The 20,753-nt window shown below is 41.1% G+C and overlaps 1 protein-coding gene across 2 annotated transcripts in view; it reads right to left on the reverse strand.

The window, feature by feature from the left end:
- LOC127002445 (UDP-glucuronosyltransferase 2A3-like) overlaps positions 1–20,753 on the reverse strand; it is a 271,862-nt gene that overhangs the window by 141,604 nt on the left and 109,505 nt on the right. For both annotated transcript variants that reach the window (XM_050868421.1, XM_050868433.1), the window contains exon 3: positions 13,728–13,790. The gene's annotated coding sequence lies outside the window, so the exon portion shown is untranslated. The remainder of the gene's footprint in view (positions 1–13,727; positions 13,791–20,753) is intronic.

Here is a 20,753-nt window from a genome sequence, read left to right on the forward strand (position 1 = left end):
TCACTCTTTCATTCCTCTTTTACGCTTTTTAAATCTCCTTATAACTTCTCTTTCTTCTTCTTCTTCTTCTTATAATTAACACTCTTGCATTTTCCCTCCTCGTTATCTTCTCACACCATAATTTGGCTAAACTTAATATTTGCTTTGTACGTCACGAATCCACTAATTTCTATGTTTTCTTATAATGAACACACTTTTTCTTTCATTTTTATCTTTCTTCGGTATCAAATCTCACCTTCCTTCAATTTCATTTGCTTAATAAGTTTTCACATCACGAAGAATCCATGAATTTCCAAACTGTTTTTCTAAGACTCATTCACTCTTTCTTTCTCAACACTTTTTAAATTACCTTCTTTCTTTCCGATAGTCTTGCTTTTCCTTCTCCTTTATATAACTATCTCATGTTCTAATTTTGCTTTACATTTCACACGTCATGAGGAGTCCACGAATTTCCAAGCTATTTTTCTAAGGCTAAATCACTCTTTGTTTCTCAATGCTTTTTAAATTTCCTTCTTACACCCACATTCGCTTTCTTTCCTGCAACCTTCCTTTTTCTTCTCCTCTATATAACTATCTCATGTTCTAATTTTGCTAAATAGTCCATGAATTTCCAACCTATTTTTCTAAGGCTCAATCACTCTTTCTTTCTCAACGCTTTTTAAATTTCCTTCTCACACCCACATCCTTTTTTTTCCTGCAACCTTGCTTTTCCTTCTCCTTTATATAACTATCTCATGTTCTAATTTTGCTTTTTATTTCTCACGTCACGAGGAGTCCGTGTATTTCCAAACTATTTTTTTTAAGACTCATTAATTAATTCATTTTTACGCTGTTTTTTAATTACGTTCATACGACTCACATCCGTTTTCCATTTCTGTAACCTTCATTTTCCTTCTGTTTTATATAATCATCTCATTTTCTGATTTCCTCCTATTTTTTCTAAGACTCACTCAATCATTCTTTTTTAACGCTTTTCAATTACCTTCTAACGATCCACATCCACATTCTCTCCTATAAGCATGCTCCTCCTCCTTCTCTTTTATACAAGTACCTCATTTTCTGATTTCCTCTCCCCTGTTTCCCTTCTAACACTCGTGAAGGGAAGGTCTTGATAATGGCGACGTTCATTATCTCTCTCTACGTTCCCCTTCCCTCGATATTACTCTCCCCCTTTAATTTTTCCTTCCGCTCCCTCATCAAATTATCTTCATTGCGTTTCAAGCATCAGGAAATGTCTGCTTGAGTTTCTGAGACTATCAATTCCTACGGGTACTGATGCCTTTCCTGCTACTGCTACTACTACAACTACTACTACTACTACAGCTACTTCTGTTTCTCCTTCTTTCTATTCTTTTCCTTTCTTTCACTCTCCACTTTTCTTCCTCCTTTCGTTCTCCCACTCCTCATTTTATCCTTACGTCTCCTCTCTTGTCTTTCTCCTCTTCTCTCCTCTCTTCTAAGCTTTCTCCTATTACTTTCTACTATAACTACAACCACTACTGTTACTACTACTACTACTACTACTACTACTACTGCTGATACTACTTCTTCTCCTGCTGCCAAAGATTCCGACCCCCTCGAGAGCGCACTGTTACTAGTCTTAATTACCTCATTATCTTGTCCCTCTGCTTATACTGCCTTCTCCTCCACCTACACCTCCACCTCCTCCACCTTCTCTTCCTCCTCCTTCCATTATTTTCAGCAGACTCTCCTCTTCCCCTTTTCTAATAGAGTTACGGTCCCTTGAGGCATCTCCGCGCCCCTCCCCGCCCTGTCCGCGCCAAGGCCTCAGGTGGGTAGCGGCAAGGGAGGAAGGGTGGTAATTAAGTTAGGTGCTCCTGTTAGGTGTGAGGGTGTAGGTGTGTATGTGTGTGGGGGGGAGAGGAGGAGGATACTGAATGTGTATGTGTGTGTGTGTGTGTGTGTGTGTGTGTGTGTGTGTGTGTGTGTGTGTGGGAAGGGGGAATGTGTGGGTGTATAATATGTGTGTGTGCGTGTGTGTGTGGTATGTTAAGCTCTCTGGTGGTGACAGGCAAAACACACACACACACACACACACACACACACACACACACACACACTGTAACGAGGAGGGAAAAAAATGTGAAAATAAAGGAGAGAGAGAGAGAGAGAGAGAGAGAGAGAGAGAGAGAGAGAGAGAGAGAGAGAGGAGAGGGACACAGACACGAGGCATCATTCTCTGTACTCACACACCCAAAAAAGGAAGAAAAAAAGAACAAAAAAGAACAGTAAAGAAAAATATAACGCGGATAACTTACAAAACTAATGACTCTGCGCCGTGACAAACAACTTACTCCCCCCCCTTCATCCCCCTCCCCATAAGTACCCCCTTCCCCACCCACGCCATCAGACCCTTCCCCCCTTTTACCTACCCCTCCGTACCCCCCTCATTCAATTAACCTCCCTTCTTTCCCCCCTTGAACATCCCCACCCCTTACCCACACTCCCCCTTTCTTTCCATTTCCTTCCTACCCTTCCTTTCCCTTTCCTCCCCACACCACTCCCCCTTCCCTTCCTCACCCCCCACGCACGTAACTTTCATCTTCATCCCCCTCCCTATCCTTCCTTTCTCTTCCCTTCCCATCCCTTTATCACACCTCACTCTCCTTCCTCTCCATCCCCCTTCCTACCCTTCCCTTCCTTTTCCTTCCCTTCCCTCTTCTTTCTCACACCTCACACCCGTTCCTCTCCATCCCCCTCCTTACCCTTCCCTTCCCTTCCTTTCCTCACACCTCACTCCCCTCCCTTCCCTCCTTCCATTCCTTCCTCCTCCCTCCTCCCCCTCCCCACTCCCCCTTCCCTCCCCTTCCCCCTCCTTCCCCACCTCACACACGACTCGAAAATACGTCACACATGAGGCTGAAAATACTTCGCAACCTGACAGCCTTTAAAATTTTAAGCTGACGTGACCGGCGAAAGGAGCAGAGGAAGAGGAGAGGAGTAGAGAAAGCTTAGAAGAGAGGAGACGAGAGGAGAAAGAGAACGCTGGAAAGATAAAAGAAAGAGAGAAATAAGTGGGGTGAGGAAAGGGTGGAAAAATGTGGAAGAGAAAAAGAATCAGAAGGAGAAAAGGGAGACGGCAAAAGAAAGAAGAGAAGAATGAGGAGACGAGAGGAGAAAGAGGAGAGCGGAAAGACGAAAGAGGGAGAAAGATCGGAGGCGGAAGGAAAAAGGAGAAAGAGAATAATGAGAAAACGAAAAGAAGAAGACAGAGAGGAAAGGGAAGGAGGAAGGAGGAGAAAGAGTGGGTAAGAGAAAGAAGGAAAAAAAAGGAGTGGTAAGAATTTAAAGAAAAGGAAGAGTGAGGAAAAGAAGGGAGAGAAGAGACCAGGAAAAAGAAAGGAGGAGGAGGGGAAGGGAAGAAGGAGAAAGAAAAACACTGACAGACGAAAGAGGAAGAAAAGAGAAAAAAAAAGAGGAAAACAGCGGAGGAAAAAGGTCGGTGAAAAGAGTTGGCAGATGACGGGAGAGAAAAAAAGTTGAAAAAAAATCATGAAAGAAAAAAAGCAACACCGAAAGGGAAGGGCGATAAGAAAATAAGACGTAAAAAAAAAAGAAAAAGAAAATAATGGACTCGAGAAAAAGGTTGAAAAATTACGATACAATGGAAGAAAATATTATCCGTTTGCAGGTGTTTGTGATGGGTGTTGTGGTTGCCTGTGATGTGTGTGTGTGTGTGTGTGTGTGTGTGTGTGTGTGTGTGTGTGTGTGTGTGTTTACGGGGGGGAGGGGGGGGAACAACACAGTAGCGGTAATCAGAGCCCGTTGGTGCGTGGAATGAGACACACACACACACACACACACACACACACACACACATGCACACACACAAGCCCCCCGACGCACACACACAAAACATTTACAATTGAGAATATGTTTGAAGCTCTTTGTAAATACGTGTCACTTGCATTAGGCCCGTCACGTACAAATTTAACGAGGCCCACCTTGAAACGCCGGTAAAAATAGACGCAGCGGGGTACAAAGGTGTGGTAATTGGGGAGTGGGAGGCAGGTGAGGGCAGCTGAGGGCGGACGGGCAGGTGCGTAGTGAGGGTCATTGCACTTTGATTTGCGTTAATATTTCACGATCATTCCTCCACTTCGCTTCGCTGGTGTGGCTTAGTTAGTGTTTCTTTCTTGCTGGAGTTTTATTCGTCGTCTAATTTGTGTTTCTTTTGTATTTTTCAAGGGCAGAGGAAGGTACAAACTATAAGGCAATTAAACTAAACTGAACACAAACAAAATAATGGTAGAGAAGTTGAGGTCCACAATGTATTCCTGTCACGAAAAGAAAGAAGAAGAAAACGAAAGAAAGAGGGCAAAAAACTCCCACTTTGAAAGCATTCGAGTTTTGTGAAGGAAGAAACACAGACGAATATTTACTTGTTTTCTTTGAGCTCTGTTTTGACCTACTACGGCTTCTTCTGGTTTATATTGAAAGGAGGAAAGGAGGATTTAATACAGATGAGGGAAAAATAGACGAAGCAAAGCACAGACTAATAATAATCAGCTGTTTTCGTTAGTCGCTCATTTGACCAACTTCGGCTTCTTGTAATTTATTTTTAAAGGAGGAAAGGAGGATTTAATACATGAGGGAAAAACAGACGTAATAATACACATACGAATATTCAGCTGATTTCGTTAGTCGCTCATTTGACCAACTTCGGCTTCTTCTAATTTATTTTGAAATGAGGATACGAGGAGTTAATACAGACGAGGGAAAGACAGACGCAGTAATACACAGCTGTTTTCATTAATCGTTGTTTTGACCTATTTGAATATATCTTGAAAGGACGATTTAATGACGACGACAAAAACAAGGACAAAGTAATACACAGACAAATATCCACCTTTTCAATAATCGTTGTTTTGACCTATTTTAATATATCTTGAAAGGACGATTTAATGACGACGACAAAAACAAGGACAAAGTAATACACAGACAAATATCCACCTTTTCATTAATCGTTGTTTTGACCTATTTTAATATATCTTGAAAGGACGATTTAATGACGACGACAAAAACAAGGACAAAGTAATACACCGACAAATATCCACCTTTTCATTAATCGTTGTTTTGACCTATTTTAATATATCTTGAAAGGACGATTTAATGACGACGACAAAAACAAAGACAAAGTAACACACAGACAATAGAAACACAGGCGAATATTCAGGTGTTTACGTGACCTCTGCCTTGACCTCTCTTTCCTTCGCTAAAGTCTAATTTTATCATCTCATCGATCCTTCTTGTCGCTAAATTCGCCTCGGTTAACTTCACCCTAACTTTTGTCTGCTACTTCCTTAATTAATCCAGGTTTTATTTATTTATTTTGTGGTTCCATTTTCCTTCGTTATATTCTAATTTCATCACCTCATCGATCCTTCTTGTCGCTAAACTCGCCTCGGTTAACTTCACCCTAACTTCTGTCTGGTACTTCCTTATTTAATCAAGGTTTTATTTATATATTTTGTGGTTCCATTTTCCTTCGTTATATTCTAATTTTATCATCTCATCGATCCTTCTTGTCGCTAAATTCGCCTCGGTTAACTTCACCCTAACTTCTGTCTGGTACTTCCTTATTTAATCAAAGTTTTATTTATTTATTTTGTGGCACTAACTTTTTATGACCAAACAAATCTCTGTAGGGAATTGAGTTATTTATGATGTGGTTTTTTTATCTTGTTTCTTTTTTGTGTAATTTCTGGTTCAAACTATTTTATTTTTATGAACAAACTAATCTCTGCAGGGAATTGAGTTATTTATGTTATTTTTCACTTGTTTCTCTTTGCATAATTTCTGGTTCAAACTATTTTTTTTTTAAGAACAAACTAATCTCTGTAGGGAATTGAGTTATTTATGATGGTATTTTTCAACTTCTTTCTCCGTCTACTTTTTTTTCTTTTACTCAAGTTCTTGCACGTGTGATTCTGTTTGGCTATTCTCTTTTTTTGCTGTCGTAAGTTATTTTTAGTGTTCTGACAGTTACTTCTTCTTATACTTTGTCCAATCTTTAGTTCTTTTCGCATGATTTCTTTTTGCATTACAAGATTTAGTATTATTTTTTTTCTATTTCCTTTCAGCTTTTGAAATCTAAATCGTGTATCCCTTTAATTTTTTCGTCTACTTTGCTTGTTTTTTTTACACCCATCGTCGTGCGTTTAAAATACTCCGCTGGTTCAATTATTTTCTCTTTCAGTCTCGCCTCCACACACGCTTGAGCCATTGTTTATACTCTCTCTCTCTCTCTCTCTCTCTCTCTCTCTCTCTCTCTCTCTCTCTCTCTCTCTCTCTCTCTCTCTCTCTCTCTCTCTCTCTCTCTTTGTTTATCTGCTTCATTCCCGTTTCCAGGAGTTGTTGTAGCGTTGACACCTTCATTCCCACCCGTCCGTTCTTTTTCCTCATCTCCTTCAGATCTTCTCTTTCATCCCTTCGCTATGTATATACTCGACGCCTTTCATGGGTCACTCTTCCCTTCCTCTCTGACTCTGTTCTCTGTTTTCGCATCTCCCGACATCCTTACCAAACGAGTCCTCTCAACGCCGCCTGTTCTCTTCCTCTCCCTCTTCTTCTGTTCTTTCTTCTTTTCCCTTCCTCTCTGACTCTGTTTTCGCATCTCCCGACATCCTTACCAAACGAGTCCTCTCAACACCGAATGTTCTCTTCCTCTCCCTCTTCTTCTGTTCTCTCTTCTCTTACCTCCTGCTTCTCCTCTTCTTTCTCTTTCTCATCTATCAATAGTTTCCTCTCAACACCTCCTCCTCCTCCTTTCCTCTTCCTCTTCTATTCTCTCTCCTCTTACCTCCTATTTCTCCTCTTCTTTCTCTTTCTCACCTATCAATAGTTTCCTCTCAACACCTCCTCCTCCTCCTCCTCCTCCTCTCCTCTTCCTCTTCCTCTGGTCTATCATTTACTTTCTCCTGCTTTTCTATAGTCTAAGGTCCAACTTGTCAACTTTTTCTGTCTTTCTCTCTCTGACATGCAAGCATCCTACCAATAGTTTCCTCTTAACGCCTCCTCTTCCTCTTCCTCTTTATCTGTTCTCTCACCTTCTCTTCCTCCTCACACGTGTCATCTTTTCTCTCTCTCTCCCTCTTGCTCTTTATTTTCCTCTTCCTCTTCCTCAGGCTTATCACCAAATACCTTTCCATGTTTTTTTTTCCTCCTCTTTCTTCTTCTCTGATGTCAAATAACACACGTGTCAAATGTTTTCTTTCTCTTTTCCTACGTCTTCTTCAGCTCTCTTTCGCCTTCTAAAACCTTTCCTTCGCAACAATATCCTCTCAACATCTCCTCCTCCTCCTCTTCCTCCTCACTCTTTTAACGCATCTTCCTTCTCCTCTGATGTCGAATACCAAGCGTGTCATCTATTTTTTTCTCTCTCTTTTCCTTCTTCTTCCTCAGTTCTTTCACCTTCTAAAATCTTTCCTTCCCAACACTCTGATTTTAATACCTCCAACTCCTCCTCCTCTTCTTCCTCATTCTTTTAACGCATCTTCCTTCTCCTCTGATGCCGAATACCGCGCGTGTCATCTAATTTTTCTCTTTCTTTTCCTTCCTCTACCTCAGTTCTTTCACTTTCTAATACCTTTCCTTCCCAACAGTCTCCTCTTAATACATCTTCCTCCTCCTCCTCTTCTTCTTCCTCATTCTTTTAACACATCTTCCTTCTCCTCTGATGCCGAATACCGCGCGTGTCGTCTAATTTTTCTCTCTCTTTTTCCTTCCTCTACCTCAGTTCTATCGCCTTCTAAAATCTTTCCTTCCCAACAGTCTGCTTTTAATACCTCCTCCTCCTCCTCATCATCATTCTTTTAACACATCTTCCTTCTCTTCTGATGCCGAATACCGGACTTGTCATCTATTTTTTTCTCTTTCTTTTCCTTCCTCTACCTCAGTTCTTTCACCTTCTAAAATCTTTCCTTCCCTACAGTCTCCTCTTAATACCTTCTCCTACTCCTCCTCTTCCTCTTTTTCCTTCCCCTTCTCCTCCTCCTCCTCTTCCTCCACCCAGACATCACACCACACGCCAGAACAAACACACGGATACAAAGCGAGTGAGCGAAACAGAGAGATAGGGTCAGGCACCGCAAATCCCCGAAGAAGAAGAGACAACATAAGCCCCTTGCGGAACCCTCCCTAAGAGCCGCGCCGCCCACTCCTCGCCTCCCTCCCCTCCCCGTCTGCCTCGCCCGATGCTGTCAACGTGGGTTCCCTAAGGCTATTGGGATGACGGGGACACAGAAGGAGGTGGCGAAGGGGAAGAGAAAGAGAATGGAGATCGAAGAGGATAGGAGGAGAAGAGGGAAGGCCGCGAGGGTTAAAAATGCGAAGAATCCATTTTCAGTTTGTCTTTGCGTGTGTGTGTGTGTGTGTGTGTGTGTGTGTGTGTGTGTGTGTTTTAAGCGCGATAAAGGGTTAATTAAATATGGATTAGCGTCTCCGTAGAGTTTCGGAGTGGAAAAAGAAGTACAAGTGTGTGTGTGTGTGTGTGTGTGTGTGTGTGTGTGTGTGTGTGTGTGTGTGTGTGTGTGTGTGTGTGTGTGTGTGTGTGTGTCCTTAAACAAATCACACAATAGCCACAGTAAAAAAAAAAAAAATCGAACAAGCAGAGAAAAAAAGAAAAGAAAAAAAAAACATCGACAGCAGAAATAAAGAACCCAAGTGCAATTCAAACAAAAGAAAAGGCAGAGAACAATGACCGGAGCGACAATTAGCGACGAGCGTTCCTTAATTACAACCTCACCTGTCCACCAATACGTCAACCTGTCCCGCTTCGCCCACACCTTTGCATAATACATCGTCTCCTGTCATAGCTCCTTCCCAGCACCTAATTCCCTTCCTTCTACACTAATTATCTCTAAACTATCTTCCCTAAACCTTCTTGATTCATCTTTTTTATAAGTAAACGAAGAAGCTGAAGGGCAAAAAACTGTAGTCCTCGATTCTTTCTGTCATTTCAATAACTTTTTTTTATTTCTTTCATCTGCTTTCTTAATAACAATTTTCTCTAAACTATCTCCTTGCCCTCAGCTCTTCCTACCTTCCCTAAACCTTCTTGATTCATCTTTTTTCTAAGTAAACGAAGAAGCTGAAGGGCAAAAAATATGATAGTCCTCGTTTCTTTCGTTCAACAGCCTTTTTTTCAATTTCTTTCCTCTTCTTACTTAATAACAATATTCCCTTCTTCTTTCATTCCCTTGCTCGTTGCCTGTCAGTACTCTCTTTCTCCCCCTCCTTCCTAAAAACTTCCTTATTTCGTCTGTCCTCTTCTTTCATTCCCTTTCTCATTGCCTTTCAGTACTCTCTTTCTCTCCCTCCTTCCTAAAAACTTCCTTATTCCTTCTATCCTCTTCTTTCATTCCCTTCCTCATTGCCTTTCAGTACTCTCTTTCTCTCCTTCCTTATTAAAAACTTCCTTATTCCTTCCGTACTTGAATCTCAGCACCTTCCTTTTCTCCTTGTTCCTCTCCTCCTTGCCTTCCAGTACCCTCCCTTTCTCCTCTCTCCCTCCAACCCTCGTTATTAATCCTCTTCTTACCTCCCTGCACCTTCCTTAAGTCCTATTTCCTCCTCTCCTTGCCTTCTAATACCTTCCCTCTCTCTCTCTCCTTTCTCCCTACAACTCTCCTTATTCCCAGTCTCCTTGCCTCTCAGAACTCTCCTTTCCTGCTTATCCCTCCTCTCCTTGCCTTCTAGTACCTCCCCTCTCTCTCTCTCTCTCTCTTTTCTCCCTATAAAGCTCCATGCTATTTGTCATCATCCTGCCTCAGAGTCCCTTCCCTCTTCCTCCCTACAAGCCTCCTCCCTCTCTCCTCGCGTCCCAGTACCCTCCTCTTGTTTTAGGTTGTTTATCTCCCTTGTGCGGCGTGGTAATTCGTCTCGAGGTGGATTAATTCAATTACTTTTAAAGGGAGGACAGAAAGGGAGGGTTGGGGGAAGGAGAAGGAGAAGGAGGAAGAGGTATGAAAGTAGAAGGAGGAGGAGGAGGAGGAGGATAGGCATGAAAGGAAAAGGGAGAGAAGAAGGAGGGAGATGGAAGAACCGGGAACAGTTTAAAAGGACAAAAGAAGCTGTGAAAAGGTTGACAAAAGAGAAGAGAGAGAAGAATGAATGAATGAAAGAGACAAAAGAGAAGGAAATGTGTGTGTGGGAGGAGGAAGGGAGGGAGGTGGGAACACACACACACACACACACACACACACACACACACTTAAAGAAACGCACCAATTCCTAAAACACACGCGAAGAATACCGTTTAGGTCTTTACGAGGGGACACTGTGCAAAATTCAATAGACCACGAAAATACCGGGAGAGTGGCCCACTAACACTTAAGATGGAGAGTGTGAGTGAGTGAGTGACAAGGTAAGTGAAAGGGAGAGAGAGAGAGAGAGAGAGAGAGAGAGAGAGAGAGAGAGAGAGAGAGAGAGAGAGAGAGAGAGAGAGAGAGAGAGAGAGAGAGAGAGAGAGAGAGAGAGAAAGTACCACCCAAGTCTAGTTTAAATGCTGTAAATTGTTTGACACTGTTCTTCTATTCATTGAGTGTGTGTGTGTGTGTGTGTGTGTGTGTGTGTGTGTGTGTGTGTGTGTGTGTGTGTGTGTGTTTACGTGGAAAACAAAATCGTTGGAAGAAAATGAGATTATATAAAGTAATTATCTCTCTCTCTCTCTCTCTCTCTCTCTCTCTCTCTCTCTCTCTCTCTCTCTCTCTCTCTCTCTCTCTCTCTGTGTCGCTGGCAGGTGGGAGGTAAAACACACTTCTTAATAAGATTGAAAGGCTTCTCAGGAGGAATTAGTTGAGAATTTTCCCTCCAGTGCGGACATAATAACGGTATTATTGAGTTTTCCTCCTCCTCTTCCCCCTCCTCCTCCTCCTCTTCTTTCTCTCTCACACCTTCTCTTTTCTCCTCTTACCCTCCTCTCCTCTTTTTTTCCATCGACCATTACCGTTTTTTCTTCTTGCTCATCCTCATTTACGTCCTCCTCCTCTTCCTCCTCCTGCACTCCTCCTCTTCCTCTTATTTCCCTCTCACTCCTTCTCTCTTTTCCTCTTACCCTCCTCTCCTCTTTTTTTCCATCGACCATTACCGTTTTTTCTTCTCCTTGCTTATCCTCATTTACGTCCTCTTCCTCTTCCTCTTCTTCTTTCCCTCTCACTCCTTCTCTCTTTTCCTCTTACCCTCCTCTCCTCTTTTTTTCCATCGACCATTACCGTTTTTTCTTCTCCTTTCGTATCCTCATTTACGTCCTCTTCCTCTTCCTCTTCCTCTTTCCCTCTCACTCCTCTCTTTTCCTCTTACCCTCCTCTCCTCTTTTTTTTCCATCGTCCATTACCGTTTTTTCTTCTCCTTCCTGATCCTCATTTACGTCTTCTTCCTCTTCCTCTTCCTCCTCCTCCTCCTCCTCCTCTTCGTTTTCCCCTCCTCCTTCACTTGTCCTCTTGTCTTCCTCTTCTCTTTTTCATTCATCTTTCAATTCTGTTTTTCTTTTCCTTTCTCATTTTTATCCACTTCCTCTTCCTTATCTTATCCCTGTTTTGTGTTTTTCTCTTCTTCATAATTTTCCACTTCTTTCTTCTTCTCCTTTTTCCCTCCTCTCCTACCTTCTCCTCTTCCTCTACCTCCTCTTACTAGTCTTCCCCTTCTCTCCTTCACTCTCCCCTTCTTCCTCCTCCTCCTCCTCCTCCTCTTCCTTTCCTCCTCATGTTCCTCTACCTCCTCTTACTAGTCTTCCCCTTATCTCCTTCACCCTCCTCTTCTTCCTCCTCCTCCTCCTCCTATTCAATAATTTTCCCCGTCCCTTAATAAGTTTTCCCTTCCCATTCCGTTTCCTTACGTTGTTATTTTTCTTCGATAATTGCTCCATAGGCCTTCCGAAACTCCAGCACTTGTTTTTATGTGGGGAAACTTTCCACGCCATAACTTTTATTACACGACTCTGGACCACAAATCAACGGGACACTGTTTTTCTAGGAAGGGAGAGGGATGGAGGGATAAGGGGGAAGGGTAGGAGGGGGGAGATGAATTAAATGAGGTCTCTTGAAGTTGTGGGGAAGATAAACGCGTGAAGACGAAGAATAATTTGACGAGTTAAAGGATACGGCGGAGGAGGAGGAGAAGGAAGGATGGGAGGAGGAGGAGAGAGAGAGAGAGAGAGAGAGAGAGAGAGAGAGAGAGAGAGAGAGAGAGAGAGAGAGAGAGAGAGAGAGAGAGAGAGAGAGAGAGAGATATGCGACGGAGGAAAGGAATGAGGGAATGAAAAGAAAAGAAGGAAAGGAGGAAACTGGAGAACAAATAAATGGAAGGAGGAGTGAAAAAGAGATAAAGAGGGAGAGAGAGAGAAAAAAAGAGGCAGAATTTCAGAATAATGGAAAATGTGTTGTTATGAAGGAGAGAGAGAGAGAGAGAGAGAGAGAGAGAGAGAGAGAGAGAGAGAGAGAGAGAGAGAGAGAGAGAGAGATTCAATGGCTCGTTGGAGGACAAAGCTTGGTGTTTAAGAGTGAGGCAACAACAAAACATCGCGTACAATACAAAAGCTAAACAAGAATGCGGAGAAAAGGAGGGCAGTGGAGGAGGAGCAGGAGGACGAGGAGGAGGAGGAAGAAGAAGGAAAAAGAAAAAGGAGCAAATACCAAATTGTTTTAAAGACTAACCCAACTACTTGACCTCTGTTCTATTCCCTCCTTCTCTTTCTCCTCCTCCTTCTGCTCCTTTTTCTCCACATTCTTCCTCTCTCTCGAAGAAGAAGAAGGCAAGGATCTTTCATATAATCTAACTAGTGGTACAGCAGTTCACTTAACAAACGACAATGAAAGAGCATAATCTAATGTGACAGAGTGTTTGGAGCGTTTGCAGTGAGTGAGTGAGTGAGTGTGAGTGAGTGAGTGAGTTGGCGGGATGGGAAGAAGAAGAAAGAGGAGGAAAAGTGAGGGAAAGGCAGGGAAGTACAATTAATGGAGGAAGAAAGTAAATGAATAAGAACAGCAAGGAGGAGGAGGAGGGCGAAGAGGAGGAGGAAGAAGAGGAAAAGGGGTATGAGAAAGGAAAAGACTAGAAAGAGGAGGTAGAGTGAGAGAAGGGCAGGGAAGTACAATTAATGAAGGAAGAAAGGAAATGAATAAGAACAGCAAGGAGGAGGAGGAAGAAGAGGAAAAGGGATATGAAAACGGAAAAGACTAGAAAGAGGAGGTAGAGGAAGGTTAGGACGAAGGAGAGGAGAGTACTGGAATCGAAGAGAAAAAGTTAGCGGTGAAGGAGAAGATCCGAGAGGAGGGAAAAAGAAGGAGAGGAGGGAAAGAAGGAAGGAAGCAAGAGAAAAAAGAAGGAAAAATATGAATGCACGAAAGAAGAAAGAAAGGAAAGAATCAAAGGCCCAAACAGAGAATGGAAAGAAGAAAAAAAAGGAAGACAAGGCGAAATTCACCTAAAAGTATTTAGGGTGATGAATTCTGTGAAGACTCGGAGAATAAAAACTCACACACGAACACAAATAAACAAACAACACAACAACAGCAAACAAAAGGATACTGACCTCTCCATTCTGCTGTTGTTGTTGCTGTTGCCAAAAAAAGCCATAACCTTCAAAAAATCATCATCCTTTACAGTGGAGCGGACTGGACCGTTTCGTAACCTTTCCCCTTTTAACGGAATACGAAACAAGGTTGAAAAAACAGAAACGCAATCAACTTTTTAAAGAGTTCACTGACCTCTTTTCCTCCTTCCGTCCAGGCTCGACACAGCAACAGGAGAGGGAGAAGCCGTAAGGTGTGCTGTAAAGAAGGAGAATGCGAGGTTATGAAAAAGCTCCTACAGTCGTAATTTTAGAGGCAGAAAATTCATTACTTATATTGGTGGTGAAGAAACTATAAAGAAAGAGGAGAGGTAGTGAAAAAACTCCTACATTCGTGGTTTTAGGGGCAGGAGAATTCATTAGCCCACTTTTACTGGTGGTGAGGAAACCGTAAAAGGAAAAGAAGGAAGAGTTATTAAATAGTTCCTACATTTATAGTTTTAGGGACAAAAACTTCAATACTTTTACTAGAGGTGGGGAAACTGTAAAAGGAAAAGGAGTGGTTATAAAAATACCTCCTACAGTCGTAATTCTAGGGATACTTTTACTAGTAGCGAAGAAGCTGTAAAAGGAGGAGAGGATATGATACAGCTCCTACATTCATAGCTTTAGGGATGGAGAATTCAATACTTTTACTGGTTAGGTGAGTTTCTTTGTCATCGATACTTTGGGTATATAGTTGGTGTGAGAAATAACATCCCTGCGCATACTTTAGTTTTATAGAAGCAATACTCAGTGGTCTTTTGTTTTGTTTTGCCATCGAGGTGGTTTTCTTTACTCCACCACGTATATTTTGGCAGCGTGGGCGTGTTTCCCAATAAAAAAAATAAAAAAATAAACGTGTTCGCATGAATCATAAAACTGAATGGCACAGAATATAGTTAAATGCATTGACTGTTCATATAATAGTTTCCTCGATTCGACAACACGGAATAAAAAAAATTTACATGAATTTTTATGTTAATCCTCTTCTCTAAAAGGGGAATTTCATAAACGGCATAATATTATGACACGATGTAAAATGCTGCACTTTTCAAAGGGTGTTTCTCTAATTCAAATATTCACAACAAATGCAAATCGTTAAAAAGGGAATTCCATGGACTGGCAAAATATAATGACGCTGTAAAATGATGTGCTTTTTCATGGGTGTTTTCTTAATTAAAATATTCATAACAAATGCAAATCAGACAACTCTCGTAAAAAACTTTAATGGAATAAAAGTAATTATTAAAGTTTGTACTCAGACGGAAAACAAGACAAAGACAAATGAGAAATCAAAACTAATTAGAACTTTCCAAAAAACAACTAAGGCTCTCACCAATCGACCTTAAAAAGAAAAAAACCTAAGAATTAAAAGATATGAAAACTTAAAATAACATGAATTAAAAGATATGAAAACCTAAAAACAAACATTTGAATTAAAAGATAAGAAAACCTAAAAAAAGATATGAATTGAGAGATGTGATGACCTAAAAACATATGAATTAAAAGATATGAAAACTTTAAAAAAACATGAATTAAAAGAAATGAAAACTTTAAAAAAAACATGAGCAACACCAGAAAATATGTAATAACAGAAAGCAAAAATAGAGAAGGAATTTAATGTTACGAAACCAAGTAAAAAAACAACAACAAAGACACAATTACTCCCAAAAATATCTAATTAATTAATTCCACAAAACTCACTCCATAACAAGTAAATTAAACCCAGAGAAATGGACATAGCTTGCAACGAAAAAATAATTAGAACACAGTAAGACAAAAGAGTTAACCTAAAATATATCTAATTCCTTAATTCCGCAAAACTCACTCCATAACAAGTAAATTAAACCCAAACAAATGGACATAACTTGCAACAACAACAACAACAAAACAGAGCATAGTAAAAAGAAAAAGGGTACAAGAAAATCGCTCCCTCGCTGTAACAAGAAAAAAAAGTTAACCTAAAAAATATCTAGTTACTTAATTCCGCAAAACTCACTCCATAACAAGTAAATTAATTAAACCCAAACAAATGAACATATCTCATAGAACAAAATAATTAGAACATCGTAAGAAGAAAAAGGGTCCAAGAAAATCACTCCCTCGCTGTAACAAGAAAAAAAAGTTAACCTAAAAAATATCTAGTTCCTTAATTCCGCGAAACTCACTCCATAAAAAAGTACACTAATTAAACCCAAACAAATGAACATAACTTATAAAACAAAATAATTAGAACATCGTAAGAAAAAAAAGTCCAAGAAAATCCCCACCTCGCCCTAACAAGTTTCCCAATTCCACCTAAATGAGATGCAAAACAAGGGAATGACATCGAGAGGAGCAGCTTCCGGAGACAACAGCGGAGGAGGCAAGTGAGGCGGCAGCTGCATAAGAGGATGATGAGAATGATGATGATTGATGATGATAATGAAGAAGTTAAATCAGATTACCACGAAAATAACGAGGATAAAATGAGGATGATGATGAAAAGGTGAAATATGAATACAGTCGAAACAAATAGGATAATGAAGATGATAATGATAATGATGAAGATAATGATGATAATAAAGAAGTTGGATTAGATTACCACGAAAATAACGAGGATAAAATGAGAATGATATTGAAAAGGCGAAATTTGAACACGGTGGAAACAAACAGGATAATGAAGGTAATAATAAAGAGGATGATGAAATAGATGAAATAAGATACCATGAAAATAACCAGGACAGTGAAGATGAGAATGACAATGGAAAAAAGTTAAAATAGAAAGGAATGAAAATAACGAGAAAATAAAGGGAAAAATTATGATTAGAAATGGAAGCGGTTTGGAAGTGTGGAAACAAGATAAGAATAGATAAAGATAGATAGAGAGAAAAAGGGAGAAAAGAAGATATAAAAGAGGGAGATAAAGGAGATAAAATTATGTCTTTGAATGTAACGTAGAAAATAAAGGGAGACAAAAAAGTGTATGTGTGTGTGTGTGTGTGTGTGTGTGTGTGTGTGTGTGTGTGTGTGTGTGTGTGTGTGTGTGTGTGTTTTGTGTTGTTGCTGTCACTCTCAACCTTCTTTCTTTTCCCTGTCTGACATTAAGAAAGAGGAAAAAGAAAAAGAAAAAGGAAAAAGTCTTGCATCTAAATTAATTTCCCTGGAACATGAAACTTTTTTTTTTCCTCCCGCGGAACCGAAAGAGATTGAATTAACGAATGAGATTATACCAAAGTCTGAATTATTAATATTTTCTATCTGTGCTTCTCTCTCTCTCTCTCTCTCTCTCTCTCTCTCTCTCTCTTTTATCACCCATGAAGATCAATTTGTGCCTCTTTGCCGACAATCTTCAGCCTCCTTCAAGACATTCTACGCCTTCTCTTTTTTTCTTCGTTTTTTATATTTTTTTCTGGATCATCACAAGCTGCTCCTCCTCCTCCTCTTCCTTCTTCTCATTCTTTATTTTCTCCTCTTCTTCTTCCTTTCCTTTCTGCTCAATTTTCATCTCTTCTTCTTTCTCCTCTTCCTCCTGTCTGTTCTTCATCTCCTGTTCTTCTTTATCGCGTTTTTCTTGCTCAATCTTCATCTCCTCCTCTTCTTCTTCCTCAATCTTCATCTCCTCATCTTCTTCTTTCTCCTGTTTTCCTTGCTCAAACTTCATTTCTTCCTCCTCTTCTTCCTCAATCTTCATCTCCTCATCTTCTTCTTTCTCGTGTTCTTCTTGCTCAAACTTCATTTCCTCCTCCTCTTCTTCCTCAATCTTCATCTCCTCCTCTTCTTCTTTCTCTTTCTCCTCCTGCTCGTTCTTGATCTCCTCCTCCTCCTCTTCCTCCTCCTCTGTCACATTCTTCATCTCCTTCACGTCCTTCTGCTTCCATTCTTCTTCCTTTTCCTTCATCTCGTCCTGTCTCCCTCCTCCTATATCTTCTTGAACTCATCTTATCTTTACTCTTAACTTTCTTCCGCTTCTTCTGTTTCTTCTTCCTTTTGTTCCTTCTTTTCTCTTCTCTTTTGCTTCTCACCCTCGTTTTCGTTCACCTTCGTCTTCTCCACCTCCACCTCCTACATCAACCACCTTAACCATCCACCCTCCTCCTCCTCCTCCTTCTCCTCCTCCTCCTCCTTCAGGCAATCCGCACCAGAGGGCAACAGGTTAATGGGTCACGTCACCTTTAACCAGATCGACCCCGTCCCCTGGGAGCCGCCGGCCACCTGGGGTCCCCCGGGGCTTCTTTTTGGTGCCTTCAGCGTTTGGGGGAAGGCCACGTTTTTCTTAAGCTCTTTATCTTCATTTTGTTATATATTTTTTTAGATCTCAAGTTATCCAGACAGACAGGAATAGTGGTTTACAGGTATAGAAATTCAGACAGACACACACACACACACACACACACACACACACACACACACACACACACACACACACACACACACACAGATACCAACGATGAGGAATGTGAGACAAGAAATATTTTACAGAGGAGGATGAAAGTGAAAATTACAGATAAATAAAATGTGACAAGTATGAAAGACACAGATAAGGAAATGAGATAGAAAAAAAGACGTATTAGATAAAGAGAAAATAAGAGAAAAGGAGAAATTGCTGGAAGGAAAGGAATTATGGAGAAAGATGAAGTAAAGGAGAGAGAAAAAGGGAGCGAGGGAGAGAGACGAAGGGAGAGAAGGAGACACAAAAAAAACGAGGTGAAGGAGAGATAGGGAGAGGGGGGGGAGGGAAAAAAAGGGAGCACGGATCAGAGAGAGAGAGAGAGAGAGAGAGAGAGAGAGAGAGAGAGAGAGAGAGAGAGAGAGAGGATGAGAGGAAGGGAGGGAGGGGAGAGGGATATATGCCAGGAGTGTTGGGCCTTGCATATGAAACACTAAAAGAGCGGAAAGGTGGAAAGACAAGCCTGTGAAGGGCCCGCGAGGATCATCTGAGGGGAAGGAGAAGGGGGACAGGGAGAGAGGAAGAGAAGAAAAAGGAGAGGGGGAGAAGAGGGAGAGGGGGGAGAGAGGGCGAAGAAAAACAAGAGGCAAGTGAGAAAGAGGGAGAAAGAGGGAGAAGGGGAAGGCGATGACGAAAGAGGGAGAAATGGAAGATGGGGAAAGAGGAAGAGGGGGAATGAAAAGGTACAGAGGAAGAAGGGAAGGAGATGAAGAAAGAGGGAGAAATGGAAGATGGGGAAAGAGGAAGAGGGGGAAAGAAAGGGTACAGAGGAAGAAGGAAAGAATGAAGAAGAGGAAGGAAAGGGAGAAAGAGGGAGAGGGGGAGGAAAGAGGGAGAAGGGAAAGAGGGCGAGGAAAAAAAATAGGAGATAAGTGTGAGAATGTCAAGAAGAGCGAGAGGAAAAAGAAGATAGGAAGAGATTATAAGAAAGCAAAGAAGAGGATGTGGAGAGTGTGAAGAAGAGGGGAAGGAGAATAAAGATAGGGAAGAAGAAACGAGTAGAAGTGTTGAGGAAGAAGAGGGTGCAGAGGGGAAGAAAGATAAAGAGAGGAGAGACAATTAAGAACGAAGGGATTGAACGAACAAATTGGAGAGATGAAGAGAAGGTGATGTAAAGGAAAGAACAGATAATGAAGGAGATAAAACGAAAGAAAGACTAGAAGAAAGAGAGATAGGACAAAGAAGAAGGTGTAGAGGGGACGGGAGATAGAGGAAGAAAAAAACACACAAAAAAGATATTGATGAAGGACATGATAATTGGAAAAAAAGGATAAACGGAAGGAAGGCGAAGGAGAAACAGAGAAGAATAAGGAGATGAAAGGAAGGAAAAAAAGTAAAGGGGAGGAGATGAAAGAAATATGGTCAAGACGATGAAGATGCTAAAAATTAATACTGAAGAGAAATAGAATAGAGGGAGAAGAGGGAAACAGAAGGAAATAAGAAAAGAAAAGAAAGAAGGAAAAGAAAGGAAAATAAGCAAAGACGTGAAAAGAATGAGGACGGAAGGAAAGGAAAAATATGGTGAATAGGAGAAAGATATTAAATAGATGTTATTGAAGATGATAAAGAGAAAAGGAGAGAGAGAGAGAGAGAGAGAGAGAGAGAGAGAGAGAGAGAGAGAGAGAGAGAGAGAGAGAGAGAGAGAGAGAGAGAGAGAGAGAGAGAGAGAGAGGATACGAAGATTACAGAATAAAAATAAAATAAAGAAGATAAAACAAGACTAAGAAAACGTAAAGATAAACAGAAACAAGTAATAAAAAGGAGAAAAGAAAGAATAAAAAAAGAGGAGGAGGAAGAAGAAGAGGAGGAGAGGAGAAGACGTTACGGGCAAAGAAGAAAAAAGGGTTAAAGAAAAAAAAGTAGAGTAAAAGAGATGAAAGGAAGAAGGAAGAGGAGGAGGAAGAGGTGGAAGAGGAAGGAATAATTTAATTTGCGGAGCACAGGTGTGTGTTACCTGTTGCATAGCGGAGGAGGAGGAGGAGGAGGAGGAGGAGGAGGACGAGAAAAAGAGAAGGAGGAGGAGGAGGAGGACGAGAAAAAGGAGAAGGAGGAGGAGGAGGAGGAGTAGTTGGAGGATTAAGGGCAAGAAGAGGAAGAGGAGGAAGAGAGCAAGAGAAGGCGGAGGAGAGGGACGACGAAGAATAAAGAGATAATGGAAGAGAGAGAGAGAGAGAGAGAGAGAGAGAGAGAGAGAGAGAGAGAGAGAGAGAGAGAGAGAGAGAGAGAGAGAGAGAGAGAGAGAGAGAGAGAGAGAGAGAATAGCATAAATTAAATAATGGAGGAGGAAGAGGAAGTGGAAGATAACGAAGTAAGTGAAGAAGAAAGAAGAAGGAAGGAAGGAAGGAGAGTAAAAAAGGAAAAAAAACAAGAAAGAAAGAAAGGAAAGAAGGAAGGAAAGAAGGAAGGAAAAGAGGAAAACCGCGCGGAAAATCAATACGTAGAAAGAAACAGAGGAACGAAATAGAGACAGAAGAGAGAGAAAATAAAGAAATAAGGAGGAAAAGCCGAGGGAATACGATTTTTTCTCTCTCCCTCGTCTGACGAATCCTAAGAAGCAGAGAAGATAAGACATGCGAGGAATGAGAGACTAGAAGGAGGGAAAGCAAGGAAGGAAGGAAGGAAGGAAAGAGGGAAGGAGAGGAGGGAAAAGTGAGACATATTAGGGAGATAATTAGAAGGAGGGAAGGGAGAGAGAGATAAAGAAATATACAGAAATATGCATAAAAAGACTAATATTTGCTTTTTCTATAT

Source organism: Eriocheir sinensis, chromosome 2 (genome assembly GCF_024679095.1).
Source record: "Eriocheir sinensis breed Jianghai 21 chromosome 2, ASM2467909v1, whole genome shotgun sequence".
Lineage (NCBI taxonomy): Eukaryota > Metazoa > Arthropoda > Malacostraca > Decapoda > Varunidae > Eriocheir > Eriocheir sinensis.